Below are 19,056 nucleotides of genomic sequence, written 5' to 3'. Positions count from 1 at the left end.
CAGAAATTTTGTAGAGATGATCAACAGGCTGACCTCCCAACCTAAGTGCATTTTCCCTTGCCAGAAACTTCCAGCAGTAGACTGCCAGTTCCCTCTAGTAATTTTGTAGTTTCTGCTGCCAAGCACCCTGTTAGCTAACTACCAGTTCCCATTGGGAATTGTGCAGTTTCTACTACTGGTGACCCAGTCAACTGACTTCTAGTTTCCCTTGGGAATTGCATAGTTCTTGCTACAAGGCTCCTAGCCAGTTCCTCCAAAAAACTGTGCAATTTCTGCCTGCTGATCCTCCATGCAACCCAGCTTGTTCCCCCAGAAAATTGTGCAAATTTTGTTGTCAAGCCCTGACTACCCGCTCGTTCCAGAAAATGCACAGAATTTGTCTGCCTTTCCTTCCTGCAACCCATACCGTCCCTCCCAAAATTTGTGCCATTTTTCCTTCCGGCAGAGCTAGACCTCGCAAATAGTCACTGTCAACTCAGATGGCCCATCTCCATCACCTAGTGACTCTTGCACAGTTTTCATCAACAGTACCCAGAGCCATCATCCCACCTCACAACCATGCTACTTCTCTCGATCACCTGCATATGAAATGATCATGTGTCATGGTAGACTAAGGGGTTTTTGGCTTTGATGTTGTCTCGTCATGAGTGACTGCAGGTATAGGTATACTAACAAACATGGCACGATGACGAACGGGATGAATGAAGGCAGCACATGTAGAAGGAAATTTCCACCAATGGACGAACAAACAATGCGTGTGAAGGTATGTGCTCACAAATGGATGATCATGCAAAGATGTTTTCACAGGACAGGAAAACATGCAAGATGTGCTCACAGATGGACAAATTGCACCTTTCACAAGCAGACGAACCTGTCAAGCCTTCCATCATACAAGTAAGGAGAAATGTGCCAAAGCAACATCAATCAAACCAATGAGCATCGAAGACTCTATGCACCTTGCCATGCGGAGGTGAAGTTGTGACACACCATGGAGACATCCATCACCCAACTCGACATGCACTCCAGCAGTAGCATGAATATACCAACACTATCATGTCGAGTCATGTCATGAGTCTTGTCGCCCACATCTCTACTATGGGCCATGTTGTCAAACAATGTAATGTAATGTGGAAGTCCAGTAGACCCACTTGTTGTACAAAGAGTCATGTAAAGTTCAAAAGTCATGGAAGTCAAACAGTCATGAGGGTAGTCGAATGGACACAAGGGTCAGTTTCACCCTTGGCTATAAATACCCCCTCATTTGTACATGGAAAGACTTTTTCACCTTAGCTCCTCCCACATAGCCAAGAGAGTCTATAATTTTTTCTTTGAGGAGTAAGTAGTGGCTCCAATGCCCCACCCACAAGGTTAGTGATGTATGGTGTAACGATGTGCCTTGGAACTTTCGCTTAATTCAAAAGCCTACTAATAGGCCAGCACATTTTCACACATGTATTGCAACTATTGTAAGGCTAATATTGAACACTTGTAATGCATGTTTCTTTAATGTGTGTTGAACACTTGAACTATTTCACTTGTTTTAATACATAATTTGTTAATGAAAATGTGTTGTATATGTTTTTAACACTGTCTCACCCATGGTTGATACCCCCACGGACATCAGACAAACCTTTCACATAAAACTTCTTGTAACCACTGTTGCACTCGTGCAACTCATCCGCTGAGTGTTGTATGTGTTATCTTACCTTGTGTGTTGTGATTGCCACATCTGTGTGGACTGCTCCTCTGGAAGTTGTGCACGTCCTATTGTGTTGTGTGTTCTTAGCCGAGTTGGGACTTCATCCCAACCAATTTGGGAATCACTCCCACCCTCTCCCTCTACATTGAAAGAACCATTGACACAAGTAACACTAGCAATCACCAGCCTCATGAACCTCACTTCTCGGAAGACAAAGTAGACCACTCTCCTGTGCTGACAAGTAAGAGTTGAGGCAAATCTTTAAGATAATGGCAACTGGGCCTATTGGTACGATATGTAGTGGATAGTGAGATTGTTTGGTTGTATGGTTGATTCCATCAGTTAGTAGAGGTAGCTTCATCCTAGTCGATGGGGATGATGGAGTTCTCTCTAACCCATTGATGTAATAAAGGCAGGGAAAGACAAAAGTAGGCAGGCATGGCATACCTCTAGAGGACACATCATGGTAAGGTTTACCCCCAAAACTTGAAAGACTAGAAGGTTGTGATGGAGCTATTTGTTGGGTTCATATGATGTGGTAGTAGGGTGCATACAAATCCCAATATGAATTACCTAGTAGCCAAAGCCAATGGCATTTTTAGATGCATGTTTTAATAAAGCAAATGACCTATTGTTTATCTGGGTTCATATACATAATTTCCATTGGAAAAAAGAAATCTAATTTGGGCTTGCTTTATCTCGCAGATTCATACCAGATGGGACTCCTACACCAAATGATCTGAGGTCTAGTTGGGACTTCATACTGGGGAGATCCCCTGATTTTGGTAGGTCCAGCACCATCAACATGAAGAATGGCGAATCCAATGAAGATCGGGCCATCAAGAAGTAAGAGTCATAATTTTTTTATGTATGTACATATTTTCAAATGAATGGAATTTCATATTTTATTGTGTGTAACTATCTGTGTGATCCTATTGGAAAATTACAGGAATTAAATGTGAATTTAGTTCTAAATGTGTGAATGTGCAAGGGATTCTATGAGTCTATGAGCATATCTCATTAATGAGAAGATTTAACATATGTGTATGTGCAATCTAGAGTTAATGATCTATTGTATTGACCCTCCATTGGAGGTGGTCGATTTTGTGTAAGACATTGAGTGATTGAGGATTCAGATTAAATGAGGAAACGATGAAGGGAATGATGTTCATATGAACTTCATAGCGAGTTGAAAAATAGAGAATTTGTACCTGTAAATCAATGAGTGAACTTTTGATATGAAAATCTTGTAAGATTGATGGAATGGTATAAATATTGATCAAAGTGGAGAAAGGAATTGATAGATGAAATGGGAATGTGTTTCATCTCTGGTTCAAACTCTGAATTACAATCACAAACCTTAATTAGCAGTTACAACAAGGAGAAACAAGATCCATTGGATGGTGGAGATTTGTTTCAATGCGTTGATGATTTTTATTGAATAATTACATAGTAGAATTGAATCAATCCAAAGATCAAGTTGTTTTGATTCCAATTGTTGTTGAATAGAGGCTGGGTGGAACAAGTCATTGATGTAGGCTTTGTGAATTCCTTTATATTCTACACATTTTAACTAGTAGTTATGAAATATCTTATTGTAATGCATTGGAAAGGAATCTGGGACTTGTGTTCACACAACACTTTATGGTAAACCAATTTTCATACAAGCCATGATTCACGTGGCTAATGGAATGAGCAATTTATTATAAGTTGAACAGTCAAATAGTGATGCAACTACAAATCACAGCATTGGTATAGCCACATCTGAGTTGGCAGATATTTAGAAAACTACAGTAATGGTCCACCTTTAAATGGGTTAAATGATTGATGTAAAATCATGTGCATCAAATATCCAAGGGTAGAGAAATCAGAGACAAATCAAGATTCAAATTTTGAATGAAAGGAGGATTGTATCTTAGCCTAACATCAACCAGAGTGGAATTGAACAAAGAGAGTGAGAGAGATCAATGGTGATGTTGTATTGTAGAGACTTACAAAGGTGATTGAAGTTGAAGTAGAGTGTATGTGTGGCTAAGGGTTGCATCACCTCACTGCCCTATTCAGGGATTCTCCTCCATACTTCAAATATAACCAGGCTCGGTGGTTGCAATTTATTCCACATTTATAGTTAGAGTCAATATCCAACCTCTAGACACCTTGAAACCCTAATCACTTCTCAATTTTAATAACTCATGCTTCAAGAAACTAGGGTCCAATTATCCCAAAACTCAACATTACATACTTGTATTGAATTAACTGATTCAATGGAAAATGGATAGGCAGGGGTTAACTATCGTTCATAAGTCGAGATGACTATAGTCATTGTATGTAGAATTTTTTTGTAGCATTTTCTTGTCTAAAGGATCCAATTCATTGACCAACCACCAAAATTCCACCAAGGATCAAAGCTTACGAACTAGCAGCTACCAAGTCATAATCCAACACACAAGGCACCGAGATGAGCACAAGGAGCATTATATCTTTGCAAAATGCATCCGAAGGCCTTATGGGAAAATTGCATTATAATAAATATATTATTCTGTTGTGTGCAAATGTGGGATAAATATTTTTGGGTGCAATTTCAAATTAATGCAGACTCCCTTGAATGTCTTCTATTCCGAAAGATTATTAAGCCTTATGGAATGTATATCAAATGTTAAATCTTGTGTGTTAATCCAAGCCATGCTAAGTGTCGAGGAAATTCCTTGACTTCAGTGTCATTCCAGTTGTAGCTTCATATAGATCCTTTCAAATGCCACATGTCAAAGCATTAATGTATTGATAATCAAATTGAGGACACAGAGTGTTAAATGTCGAACAAGATATGCAGTGCTAAAGGCTTATCGATTCCACTAGTAGATCAACATGTTGGGAATTAATCTATATTTGAAGGGAATCAAAAATTAGTCCCAGGAAGTCATTTAGAAAAGTGCATATTTGAAGGAAATGAATCATGACTCATTAAGAGAAAAGGAAGAGCATTTTTGGGCAGTGGCACCCACTAAATAAACATCATTCTTTTTGCCAATATCTTAGTGAAGCACGGTATTGGTAATGGTCAACCAACTGTAGGGGATCATTATGTTCCTTTACCACTACTTTCAATTGGATAGTTTCATCGTATTGGTTTAAAACACCTGCAGTTTTCAAAGGCGAGTGTTGGCTCGTGAAAATTGATGGCTCAGATTTAATTGTGCACCCCTTAGCCTATTTGAGTTTAATGAATTAATGAAATGGGGGTGCGCAATTAGTTTTTGTAGAAAATCCATTTTGAATATGTGAAATGTATATGTAAACATCAGACCCCCCTCCTAAACAAACAGATACGACAGGTACACTCCTCCCCCCGCCTCCCAAAAAACACTTCTAGTTTCAGTGACAACGCAAGGTTTAGATTGCTAGACAAGGCAATGGGTGGCCGTAAGTTTTCTAGGTGGCTATTTCGCTGTCATGGTTCCTTCCATTAAATTATATATATAAATGATGATGTGTTTAATTAATGGAGGGAGATTAGTTTTCATGCATTCTGTAATTCCTAAGCATGGGATTTGTGCCTTACTAGTGACATTCGCAACACATTCATAACATTTATGGTTGGGTTGCAAATGTACCAAAGGATTTATATGTGAAACTTCTATCTTTTCCTTCTGAATAATGGGAAAGAGGCATTTCGAAACTAGAGGAGATTTGAGCAAGGAGAAAATGTCATCGAAAGGAAATTTGTAAGCAAACATTAAAGCAGAAAACAAATTTCATCAATACACCTACTGAAGTTGAGGGTTATTTCTGTCTCTAAAATGTGATATGATCTGTAGAAATAAAAGGTTGCATTGACATGCTGAGAAGAAAATTCTTGTTTTGGAGAAAGAACTTGAGGAGTATTTGATGTTATTGTTGATCATAAGAGTACAGTTACTTTGAAAAATACCACATGTGGAAAAGCGTTTAGCAAATATAGTGGAGAATAAATACTTAGTAATTGAAATCACTTTAATCGAAATTTAATTCATTATTGAGATATTTTTTTCTTCGATTGCTATTGCTCATGAAAAAGTGTCTAGTTGTTAGGAAGTTACATGATTCCAAAAGGAACTGTGGAAGCTTCATGCATGGTCATTGTAACACCAACAACGTAATGTCCATTGTAAAGGAGGGAAATGTGGGAGAAACTGAAGATATGTGTATTAAGCCTTTGAAATTTATGCTCAAAGGTCAGATGTTAATGAATTTACAATTTTTTTTTTGGGAGCTAACATTGATTAAAAAGGTATATTATATCACAAAGCTTCAAATTTTTATAAAAGTGAGCAATGTTAAGAAGATGTAGTATTGGAGTCTTGTTGATGTCAATGTAGAAGGGACAAAACAATCTGTATTACATCTATTTTGGCACAAATTTCTCTATGTCAGCTGAAGGAATTATGCATTTGCAAACTATTGAGTTCGCAATAACTATAGTTGAGGGTTTTTGCACATATATTCAATAAATATGGCCATAAAAATAGTGGACAAACTACAATATTCTAGGAAGTTCACTCCATATTTTCAAGGGCAAGATGGAAGTTAGTGAGTAGGTGACAATAATATTTTTATGTAACCATGCCAAGGATGCAAGGAATTCATTCTTCTCAATGAGAATGACAACACCAAGCCTTTTCTAACTGTTGACAAATGTTTCGAATGGAGTTAATGAAGAAAACCCTCTGGTGTCAAAAAGTTGTTTCCATGGGATTTCCGATTGAGCAATCAGCCAATTCAAAATGATCAAAATCATTGTCAAATTGGACACTCTCTATTATCTCTACAATTTTTAATCATAAAGAAAAATTTGATGATGAGAAATAAGAAGACTCGTGGATAAAAGAAGCAACAAAATTTTGGATTCAAATATTGGTCGAGAACTTATAGCAACACTTTCCAATTTCATATAGTTATTTTTGGTGTGATCTTCAACATGTTTACACAAATTATTGAGGAGCTATTTAACTACACTATTTACTAGAAGTTTTCAACAACATGTTATTGTTGTTTTGTTCATGAAAGAAGCAATCAAAAATAGGGTTGGTTGTGGTATCATCAAAAACAAAAATGTCAAAGAAGGTTATTACTTTGAAGCTGGAAAAGAGACACACATGTTAAAAGATCAAAAGCGGGTTGGATTGGGGGAGAATTCAAGCATTGTTGTTGTGTAATCAAATTATTCTTCATTATGTTGACTATGGTCACCAAATCAATATCCAAAGTTATCTTCTCGTTAATACAAGCCTTTCTACAGAGTTCTCATGTAACACCCCTCACTCGTCCAAATTAAATGTCCTTACCCTAACTTAAGTAGGAGGGCATGGCTAATAAATAAAAGGTTCGGTAACATGAAATTATATAAGGCAAAAAAGTGACATGCAACATGGATGTTTTTATGTGACAAATGGAATGATATTTATTTGTTCCCCCATTATGAAACAAGTTGCATAATGTTAAAATTTCCATTCCAAGCCTTCTAGCTATATATATTAGCTACCCTAAGATGAGAAGGGACTATCATTACCATGATGAAGATATGATTTCTTTCTAAGGTTGTCCATTGTGTATTACTATCATGAGTTATGTAATGAAGGGTATGAATTATTTCGTTATTTCATTAAGGGTATTCTCATTAATAAGGTCACAATTACCAACATGATGGCCTCCCTTGAAGGAGAGCACTTATTATTAATCTGAATAATTCATTAAGTTTTTAAATTTAGATAGGGGACTTTAAACATTAAATAAACCTAAGTCTAGTATATGAGGTGTGATATAAGGATTTAAGAAAAAAGGTTCATATAGTCGAAAAACTAAAAAGAAGTGGAGCGGAAGGTGTAGGCAAGCATAGAGTTAATACAACTTAAGAGTGTAGACATAGGAATGATAATCTTACATGATGGAAGACAATTTTTTCCCCACACTTAGCTAACTCTAGAACAGGCCTAGAACAAGGGAAGATGGCATGTGGGGAGAGCAAGGAAGGGCAAATGGCAGGAAATGGATTGATCAAGGAAACCAAATTAGTCAATACCTTGTTGGGTTGTGTTATATTCTTTCGACGTAGTTAACAGGGGGTTTGAGGGGCACCCGTAACCCCACTTTATGGGGTCCGGGGCAGCGCCCTGGAAAATTTTGGTTTTGGACCCTATGTTAGGTTGGGTGGACCCACCTATGGTTTTGTGCATGATTTTCACACATCTTTTTTTGGATGCGATGGTTTTCAGTCCATGGTATTGGACGCGATGGTTTTCGGTCCATGGTATTGGATGCTTCGGCATGTATAAATATGTATTATAACATTGAAAGGAACATAATGAAAAATCAAGCTGGTAGTCCTGGTTTTGGGATCCAGGGGAAAATCTCTGTGTATATGTGTTTTACTTGTTCTGCTCTCGCATTATTTATTTTATTTTTTTTAGAATTTTTATGTAGGTAATTTCTATACGGGGTTAAAACCTACATACCTAACTAACTAGAAGTAGGGGGTGACTAGTAGAAAAGGAAGGAATTGGGACCAAGAGGGGAAAGGGGAAAAAATGAGAGAAATAAAGTAGGGGAGGATAGAGAACGAGAAGAGGAAGTTGTATTGAATCAACATCAGAAGAGGATAAGACATGGAATTCACTACAAGGGAAGGGAGGCACCATCTTAGAGGCATGTCATTGGCATCAAAACAATAGCAGGGGAGCCTACAACACTAGATGTTAGTCATGAGGAACATTTCTTAGTCTTAAGAATTGATTATTGTTTTTTTTACCTTACCTAGTTAATGTATGAACACTAGATGTGTAGACATGTATTGTGATCAAAACATGCTAGAGAGTGTGCTTCCTCTAGGCATCACTGTAGTTGCATTAACATAGATATATAACTTATCCATTCAATATTGACACCTTTTACACCTAGTTTGGTTAAGAATACACCTCTTGTTGCACTCTGATTCTCTAGGAACACATTTCAAAATCACATTTGAAAAATAACCCTTTATAGTTTTAGTCAGGGGACATTCTTCATAGTCGCAAATTTTATAGCAACAACTACCATATTTGCCAAATGAAGGTGTTATATGTGTCTTTCCTGGTAACAATGGTACCTATCGACTCCCTTCGCCTTTTCTCTTTGCTTCATTTTGGATTTTTGCTTTTGTTTTAGGAAGAAGGAGTTTCTTGAAGAAATTAAAGGGAAATAACTCTCACATTTTACTGACAAGAATAAAGTCCATATGGGATAGAATACCAGAGATACAATATTGTCTTAAGAAATGGGAAGTTGGTAGTTTCCTTAGCTAGCTTCTTTTTGTGTATCATTTGGAGTCATTAATACCATGGATACCTCTTATTATTCATAGCACTACTTTGTATTCATTATTTGATCCTAATAATGAACTTACTCACTGAATGGTACATGAATTACTGAGAGTGGAGATGATCTCTGGAGCCCCTCAGTGATAAGAGGGTGGCGGCATCTGGATTCCTTGGGCCAAGCTTCTTGTTGAAGGTTCAGGTTATTAGGCTATGTGTTCCAAACATTGGGTGGAGTTTTCGAACCATTTTAGGGTGGAGGAAAACACTTGGATACCCTAAATAAGCAAGGGTGTGGAATTTCATCTCTGAAGTCCCTCTTGAGTTACATGATGGAATAAGTTGTTGTGTAAACTTTGCAAAAGATGGCAAGAAAATTAAGTCTTTCAAGTTGAAACTATAGTCCTTGGTTGTGGCATCTATAGCATAGTATCGAGCGTATGAATTCCCTTGTGATATGATTTTCACATATACTATGCAGTGAGAAATGCTTGATTACAATAACTAATAAAATACCATCCTTACTCTGTGTTGGGTTGTGTTATATTCTTACGACGACTAGCCCACGTAGTTAACCAGGGGGTTATAAGGGGGGCTGAGCCCCACCTTCGTTGCGTCGATTGCGTAGCGGGAGGAGTCCCAGGGGGTTTGAGGGGTGTAGGTAACCCAAATCTATGGGGTCTGGGGCAGCGCCCCAGAAAATTTTGGTTTTGGACCCCATGTTAGGTTGGGCAGACCTACCTATCGTTTTCTGCATGATTTTTGCACATGGTTTTGGACGTGATGGTTTTTGGTCCATGGTTTTGGACGTAATGGTTTTCGGTCCATGGTATTGGATGCTTCGGCATGTATAAATATGTATTGTAACATTGAAAGAAACAATAATGAAAAATCAAGCTGGTAGTCCCGGTTTTGGGATCTAGGTGAAAATCTCTGTGTATATGTGTTTTATGTGTTATGCTCTCGCATTGTTTATTTTCGATGTTTTAGAATTCATATGTAGGTAATTTCTGTACGGGGTTAAAACCTACATTTGGTATCAGAGCTATTTTGGCTTCAAGGGGACACCTTTGTTGTTGAGGGGTTTCACTCGGGCCTGTGGTAGACCCTATTCAGTGGGAGATCTGCGGGATCAATTTTGGTAGTGAAAGAAGATGGTGAGAAGTGGAAAGATAGAGATCGAGAAATTTAATGGTTAGAGTTTTGAGTTGTGGAAACTCATGATGGAGGATCTGTTGGTGGATAAAGATCAGTGGATTGCGGTAGATCCAGGTACTAAACCAATGGGAGTGTCTGATGAAGAATGGAAGAAGTTGGTTCAGAAGGAAAAGAGCACAATATGATTGTGTGTCTTAGATTTAGTATTGTTGAATGTATCAGGGGAAGCTACAACGAAGGCTTTGTGGGACAAGTTAGGGACTTTGTACCAATCTATGTCTCTAGTGAATAAACTGTTCCTACAGAAAAAGCTATATAACCTGAGGATGAAAGATGGAGACTCAGTGACATAGCATCTGAATGCATTTAATACTATGGTAAGTTAGTTATCATCTGTTGATATCAAAATTTCATATGAATATAAGTGCATTAGTTTGTTTTGTTCTCTACTATATTCGTGGGATAGTCTAGTTATTGCAATAGGTAGCAATGCAACTACTTTGCAGTTTGATGAAATAGTCTCATCCTTGCTGACGGAGGAGATGAGACGGAAAAATATGGAGAGCCAGAATGGTGATGCCTTGTATGTACGAGGACAGTCCCAGAACATAAACAAAAATAAGTCATCAAGTGGGAGATCTAAATCTATAGGGACATCTAAATCTCTAGGAAAACCTATAAAGGTGGTGTGCTGGAAATGCCGAAAGGAATGGCACTACAAAAGGGACTCTAAATATAAAGCTCCTGAAAAAGGAAATGGATTTGATGATGCTCCCTCTGCAGAGGTGAAAACCACCTCAAGTGAAGGTGGGGATGTGTACTTGGCTTCTTCAAGTACACATATATATCATGAGGCATGGTTTGTTGACTCAAGTGCATCCTTTCACTTCACTCCCCATAGAGAGTGGTTCTGCAAGTATGAGAAATAAAATGGTGGTGATGTCTTCTTAGGGGATGATAGGAATGCTAGAATCGTTGGTCGTGGAAAAGTAAAGTTGAAGTTGCAAGGTGGAAGGGTTAGAACACTTCCGGGTGTTGTACATATTCCTGCATTGGCTAGAAATTTGATTTCTATAAGCAAGCTGGATGATATAGGTGTAAAAATAGTGTTTGAGAAGGATACCTACAAGATGGTTTGGGGAGCACTGGTATTGATGCAGGGAGTTTGGATTGGAACTCTGTAAAAGCTGCAAGGTAGCACTGTTTTTGATGGGTGTAAAAGTTCTGTGGTTCCTGAAAGTGGAGAAGAAAATCTAGTGGTCTCTAGAGAGAAGACCATGTTGTGGCATCAAAGGCTTGGACATATTGGAGAGAAGGGTCTTCGAATACTTCATGGTAAAGGTATGGTAGAAGGTATGAGTAATCGCTCTCTGGATTTTGATTTCTGTGAAAATTTTGTATATGGGAAGCAGAATCGGGTGAGTTTCCCCTCTGGTGGTAAGAGGGTGAAACAGATATTAGAGCTTATGCACAGTGATGTGTTTGGACCTGTGAAGGTTCCATCATTGGGTAAGTTTATGTACTATATATCATTTATAGATGACTTATCAAGGAATACATGGATATATTTCCTTAAGAAGAAATCTAAAGTCTTTGACAGGTTTAAAGAATTTAAGGCTTTGGTGGAAAACTAGACAGAGAAGAAGATAAAGGTGTCGAGGATAGATAACGGTGGAGAGTTTTCTAGTAAGAAATTTGAATAATTCTGTCAAAAGTGTGGTATAGCATGGCAGAAGACTACTCCATATACACATCAGGAAAATGGAGTTGCAGAAAGAATGAACAAGACATTGATGGAAAGGGCAAAAAGCATGCTCAGTGGTGCCAGGTTAGGACAGGAATTCTGGGCAGAGGCGGTGGAGACAACATGTTACTTGGTCAATAGATCACCTTCATCAGTGTTGGAGGATAAGACTCCACAAGAGGTATGGACTGGTAAGAAACCCTCTCTTTCACATCTGAGGGTATTTGGATGTGATGCATATGTACATGTTCCAAAGGGGAAATGAACCAAGTTGGATAGTAAATCTGAAAAGTGCATCTTTATTGGGTATAAGGATGGTTTAAAGGGTTATAAGCTTTGGAACCCAGTAATAAGGAAGGTTTTGTACAGCCGAGATGTGGTGTTTAGAGAGGTGAAAGATGTTATTAAACATGAAGTCCAACCAAAGGAACCTGAGAAGATAGAGTTTGACCTAAAGGAGGAAGAATCAGACTCTACAGTAGAGGAGGAATTAGAAGATGAAGAGCCACAAACTCTGGGTGTGAGAAGATCAGTTCGAGAAAGAAGGCACCCAAAAAGGTACAGTCCATCTAATTTTTGTTCAAATTTTGCTTTATCTATTACTGATGATGATCCCAGAACTGTGAAGGAAGCTGTAGATTCAGAGGATGGAAAACTCTAGACAGAGGCCATGGTTGATGAAATGGCATCTTTGAACAAAAACGAGGCTTGGAATCTGGTGGAGTTGTCGGCTGGAAGGAAACCCATTGGCAGAAAATGGGTGTTCAAGAAGAAGACAAATGCATAAGGAAAGGTGGAGAAATATAAAGCTTGGTTGGTAGAAAAAGGTTATTCCTAGGTGTCGGGAATTGATTTTGGTGATATTTTTTTCCCTTGTTGCCATCGTAACTTCTATTACATTAATTTTATCTGTTGTTGTTGCTTTTGATTTTGAGGTAGAATAGATGGATGTGAAGGCAACATTTCTTCACGGGGATCTGGAAGAGGAGATCTACATGAAGCAACCTAAAGGCTTTGCGGTGAAGGGTAAGAAAGAACTGGTATGCAAGTTAAAGAAGTCTATGTATGGGTTAAAGCAGTCACCAAGGATGTGGTATCAGAAATCTGATACATTTATATGGGGACTTGGTTTCACCAAAAGCAAAGCAGATCACTGTGTGTATTTTAAATTAAGTGGTGACCGTGTTATTTATCTAGTCTTGTATGTGGATGATATGTTGTTGGTTGGAAATGACAAAGAAATTATCTAGGATTTGAAGAACCATTTTTCCTCCAAATTCGACATGAAAGATCTTGGTGTTGCAAACTATATTTTGGGCATGGAAATTAAAAGAGATCGGACAAAGAGGAAGCTCTAGTTAAACTAGAGGAAGTATGTCGAGACAATATTGCAGAGGTTTAATATGCAAGATAGTAAACCGATGAAGGTTCCTATTCCTGTAGGTGTAAAGTTATCTGCTGAACAGTGTCCCAAGACACAAGAAGAGGAAGAGGACATGTCCCATGTTCCATATGTAAGTGCGGTCAATAGCCTGATGTATGCGATGGTCTGTACTAGACTAGACGTTGCACATGCAATGGGAGTATTGAGCATGTTTATGTCAAAACTAGGGAAGGAGCACTGGACAACAATGAAGTGGGTTTTCATGTATTTACATGGCACTAGTGATTATGGTTTGTGCTACCAAGGAAGACTAGGATTAGACAGAGTGTTGGATATTCATGGCTTTGTTGATGCAGACTGGGCTGCAGATCTGGATCAGAGAAGATCTACAAGTGGGTATGTGTTTAACCTATTTGGAGGTGCAGTCAATTGGCTGAGTAAGAAACAATCTGTAGTGGCACTATCAACTACAGAGGCAGAATACATGGCAGCCACTCATGCAAGTAAGGAACCAGTTTGGTTGCAGAGATTGTGTTCAAATATGGGGTTAGTACAGGGAGCTATAAGGATAGACTGTGACAGCCAAAGTGCAATTTTTTTGGCAAAGAACCCCGCATATCATTAAAAGACAAAGCACATTGATGTTCAATATCACTTTGTGAGGGATATGATAGAAGACAAAAAGGTGTTTCTAGTAAAGGTGGACACTTTGAAGAATACTGCAGATGCATTGACAAAACATGTGAGCTCTGAGAAGTTCTCTTGGTGTAGAGAAACAATGGGCATTGCAGGGCTAGATAAGTGACTAAGCTCTCTTGTGGCTCCTTGTGGAAAGAAAACAAGATGTGGGAGAATGTTGGGTTGTGTTATATTCTTTCCAAGACTATCCCACGTAGTTAATGGGGGGGTTAGAAGGGGGTTGGAGCCCCCCCTTCATTGCGCCAATTGCGTAGAGGGGGGAGTCATAGGGGGTTTGAGGGGTGCATGTAACCCCACTTATGGGGTCTGGGGCAGAGCCCCAGAAAATTTTGGTTTTGGACCCTATGTTAGGTTGGGTGGACCTACCTATGGTTTTGTGTATGATTTTCACACATGGTTTTGGACGTGATGGTTTTCGGTCCATGGTTTTTGACACGATGGTTTTCGGTCCATGGGATTGGATGATTTGACATGTATAAATATGTATTGTAACATTGAAAGAAACAATAATGAAAAATCAAGTTGGTAGTCCCGGTTTGGGATCTAGGGGAAACTCTCTGTGTATATGTGTTTTATGTGTTATGCTCTTGCATTGTTTATTTTCTGTGTTTTAGAATTCATATTGTTATCACTCAGGTTGTTCCCTTTGACTCCTAAGGGAATACGGCCGAGGTAACCACTGACAAATCTTTTGGCCACAGGTCCTAGCCTACCTGTAACCAGAGAGGGCTCTCTCTTTCTGATTTAACTTTGTTTTGATGAGGTTTTAGGCTAGCTATGATGTACAAGGTTTTGTTTTGAATTTGTTGGATGATGATATCGGTCAGAACAGGTATGTTTTTGTAGGATGATCTAGGCCATTGGGCATGGAGTCCATGATATTTAATTGTTTGAAATGTCTACCTTGAAAAAACAGTGATGCTACAGAGCTAGACAGGAGTCTGTGGAACAATTTTTCGAATCTGTGATATGATGGTATGAAATCAGGGAGTGAAAGGCAACTAAGGATCTTTCAATAAACTGATATGGGGAATGGTGGAAACATTACATAGGAGCATTTAAGAATTCCTGAATAACGTTTATGTTGATAGAACAAATACAAACATGAGCAACTAAGAATTCATGTTTATGATTAATTCTGAAGAAAACACATTTAAACAACAGAGATTGAATACAAGGTGTAATCAAACATTTCTTGTACCATTCTTTTTCTCAGTTGCTAGACTAGCGAAGCATATATATGAATTAAGTAGACATAAAGAGACAAAACATAGTTGAGGATAACTTATTTTTTCATTAGACACCACAGGAATTCTGTAACAGCACGCAGAGCATCGTTTGGTCATCAAACAATCAAGAGATAGTGAACTTTCCACCCTTTGCATTAGATCTTCTGAAAGTATACAATATAGTGTCTCAGAGAGAAAATCACCAACCCAAAATACATTGTGAGGGGACGTATATATACAAAATTTAGATACAAAAATATCTAGCTGCTGAATTAATGGCTCATAAATACTGTGCCAACTCCTGAAGAATTACAGCTGAGAGAGTAAATGCTGAACTAACTGCATAGTGCATTAGCTGTCCAAAATTTGTCAGAAATTTTGACTTTGTGACTCCTTGAGTCGCCTGGAGCCGTGTTTCCCAACCTTGCGCGTTTTCTTTGCCTTAGCTTGTTGTCGCAATTGTCATGCTGAGTCACTCATTTTACCCACCTTGCCTGCTGTCCTGATACTACTTTTTTTTAACTTTAGTTGACCTGAAGCTGATTAGGACAAATTAAACTGATATTATTGAGGCAGAATTTGCAACATTGCTTGCCACCAATCTTCCTTGGGCAGTTGGTGTCTTCTTATTTTTATCAAGGTTTCATCTTCCTTTGCATACCTGTAAAAATTTGGTGGGACCTCAAATAAGTGGTTAATCTCATGCTCAATGTAGAATAGCTTTTCAAGTTTGTCATAAAGGCTCTGCCCTGATGGAGGTCCTGTTTCCTCAGAGGTGCTGGTGGATGCTGTGATCTGATTTTCAATAAAATTTGTCATCCTAGTGGCATATTGCTCACGGGTGAGCAGTCTTCCTGTGCTAGTCAATAGGCTGGGAAATCCTTTATTTTGCAATGGTCCCATTCTAAGCTTGTAGTCATCCACCTCAGTCTACATTTCCTGACATTTTCTTTCCACAGTCTGTACAAAATTCCTGAGGGTCAGCACTTTTTTAACTGTTAGAACAACATCTGTTTTGTTGTTGATGTTCAGGGCTGCCAACTCCTCCCTAGTGTGATTATTGAGAAAATGTATCATCCTGTTGGCTTGCTCAGGCTTATTCCCTAGTGCTGCTCTGGCCTTCTGGCTTTCAGCTTGTGCTTGGCCTATTAATTCCATCTGCTCATGCACTGTTTTGATTGACTTCCACTGTCTGGTAATGTAGTGGTCAATCCAGGCCCACAAAATCTTTTTTATTTCTGCCAGAGTATTTTCTAATTTTAGTTCCTTCTCTAAGGCCTTTATTTTGTCCTTTAGGGCCTTGATCTCTCTGGTCTGCTCTGCTATTGTCATTTTAGATTTATCATACTTAGTTTCTAGCTCTGCCAATTTCTCTTTGGCTTGCTTGATTTATGTAGCCTGCAGTTCCAGTTCTTTGATAGCTTTGGTCAAATCATCCAGGCTTATGTTAGCCTCAAGAGCTGTTGTTGTTGCTGTTGCCGCATCTGTTGTTGTTGTAGTCGTTGCCGGGGTCGCTGCTGCCTCTGTAGTTGCTGCAGTAGTTGGGGCAATTTGAGAAGGCTGGGAGGTTGATTCTCCCTGTTTGTCTTGGAGTGCTTTTTCTAGCTCCCCTTCCAGATCAATCACTCTTTGGTTCAGCTGCATCATTAGATCCAATTAATCCTTAGCTTCCTTTTCTTTCTGCAATTCTCCTGTTCGAGGGTACTCAGTAGGAAGCAATTTTAGTCTCTTCTTTAATGCAGCGATGTCATCATCCTTCGTCTTCATAAGGGCCCTCACACCCTTAGGATCCTTAGGATCATGTCCTAAGTCCACAATAATGTCCTCTAGTGTTTTGATTATGTTGTCTTTGGCCGTGGAGGACATTCTCTCTAAGTCCAACTAAGTATTGGTGTTCTTTAGAGATTCCTTTAATTCATGGGCCATTGTGGCCCTGTCTACCAATGTGGCATAGACCATTTCCCCTGTTTGCTTATGCAGTTCTATCTGATCCATGGGGTGGATGTCCTTTGCCATGACTTCTAACTTTGTTTTAACAAAATTTGCAGCCGAGTGAGGCTGCAATATTTTGGGCTTAAAATGGCTGAGGATTATCTTTTCCTCTTGAATATCATATGCTGCCATTAGCCTTTCTTGTTTAGTCGGTGTTGCCTTGAGAAATTGTTTATATAACTGCACTCTTAGCAGCTCATTCTGTGCCTTAATTTCTTCGAAGGTGGCCTTGGTACTGGATGGCTTCTTGCTCTGCTGTGTGGAGAAGGATACCTCCATGCCATGTTGTCTTTCCTGCTCTTGTTGAAAAGAGCTTGTGGCTGTCTGCTGGCTATCCTCTCTTGCTTTCCTTGGGCTCTCAAGAATCTCTTCACTGATTTCTTCTATGACCGGAGAATCAACCCTTTGCCTTTTGGCTTCAGGTTGCTGAGTGGATCCACTAGCAGGTGTGGACTCCTCTCGGTCCCGTTTCTTTCCTCTTTCCTCATGTGCAGGGGTCTGTAAAGTAGGCACTACTGGTGCCTCTGTCTCTGTTTGTGGCGGAGGAGTCTGTTCTTGCTGCTGCCCAATTGAGGAGGCAGGCTTTTCTGTGACTACTTCTTTTTCGACACCCATTATTCCCTTGCCCTTTTCTGTAGTTGTTGCTGATGTAGATGGTCCCTGGGTGGCTGGTACGGTTGCAGCAGTGGATGTACATTCTCTAATTGGATGTGGTTGTTTGAAAGTTACCTGCTGCACAGAATCTAAGTCAAGAGTTTTTTCTAAATCCTTGACATTTCTTTCCACTATTTATTCTTGAGTTAGTTCCTCAACTAATGTGCCTTACAACCATTCATCGTGGTTGGCATACTGCTCAATTTGTGGATATTTACAGTGATCATACCCTAGCAGCCTGTATTTGACTCTTCTAGCACTGATGAAGCCTTCGGGGTCATAAGGGACCCACCAGAAGCTTCTCTTTAGTTTGTATTTATCTCTGAGAATTTGATCAACCTCTTGCCAACCTTCTTTCTTATTCATGATAAAGGGGCCCATATGGTCTTTGAATTTGAGGTGGGCTTTCTTCTTGGCACTATGAAAGTGGGTAAGGTCAGATCTAATGAGTTGCCTATAGTATTCCAATGCGAACAATCTCATCGGTACATATCTTGGGAGCCTATATGGACAGAGCTCACAGCCATAGATTCTGATGACTGTATGGTTTTGATATAGGTACCAATCACCTATTTTATAGTTCTTGGATAGCTGCAAAGTTTTCTAGATTTCAAATGACAATCTGGGAGGAGGGGATCTCATCAATAGGCAAGAGACCGGGTAAACAAATTGGTCAATAAACTCACAGTAAGAATATGGTGAATCTTGAACTTGGTGAAAAACTGATGACCAGAAGATAACAAACCTCTTCTCTCCCCTAGAATCCAGTTTCTTGATGGGGCATTGAAAGACTTCAGACTGATAATACATGAACAAGTGGTAGATATATGATGAATATTTGAACACACCCTCCCTATCAACTTTCAAGAGCTGGTCATGTATTTTGTTGGCTATAAACTTGGCAAAGTTATATTTATAAGCAGGAGGCTGGCCTGGGCTATAAGAAGCTAATAATACCAGCACTGTCTCATCAATGTGCTCACTGGTTTTGTAGCCCAGCACATAGGAGATCATATCAACCAGGAGCTTGCCTACATCATTGAAATGGACATACAAGAAAGGAGGTGGCCCTGTAGGTTGGCGGTCTGCCCTCATGAACGTCTTGGTGACCTTCTCAATGTCAGCAGTGGAAAGTTTGGCGCCTGCATCCAGTAAATAGTTCATGGAGAAGG

At 39.1% G+C, this 19,056-nt stretch overlaps 1 pseudogene; it reads right to left on the bottom strand.

Annotated features, from left to right (window-relative positions):
* LOC149223105 (aspartic proteinase A2-like) overlaps positions 1-19,056 on the bottom strand; it is a 53,781-nt pseudogene that overhangs the window by 21,986 nt on the left and 12,739 nt on the right.

This window comes from Pinus tabuliformis, chromosome Q (assembly GCF_031772625.1).
Source record: "Pinus tabuliformis cultivar Carrire ecotype Pingquan chromosome Q, CPIR1, whole genome shotgun sequence".
Taxonomy (NCBI): domain Eukaryota; kingdom Viridiplantae; phylum Streptophyta; class Pinopsida; order Pinales; family Pinaceae; genus Pinus; species Pinus tabuliformis.
The sequence above is the reverse complement of the archived record's forward strand: the minus strand, read 5'-3'. Positions and strand labels throughout refer to the sequence as shown.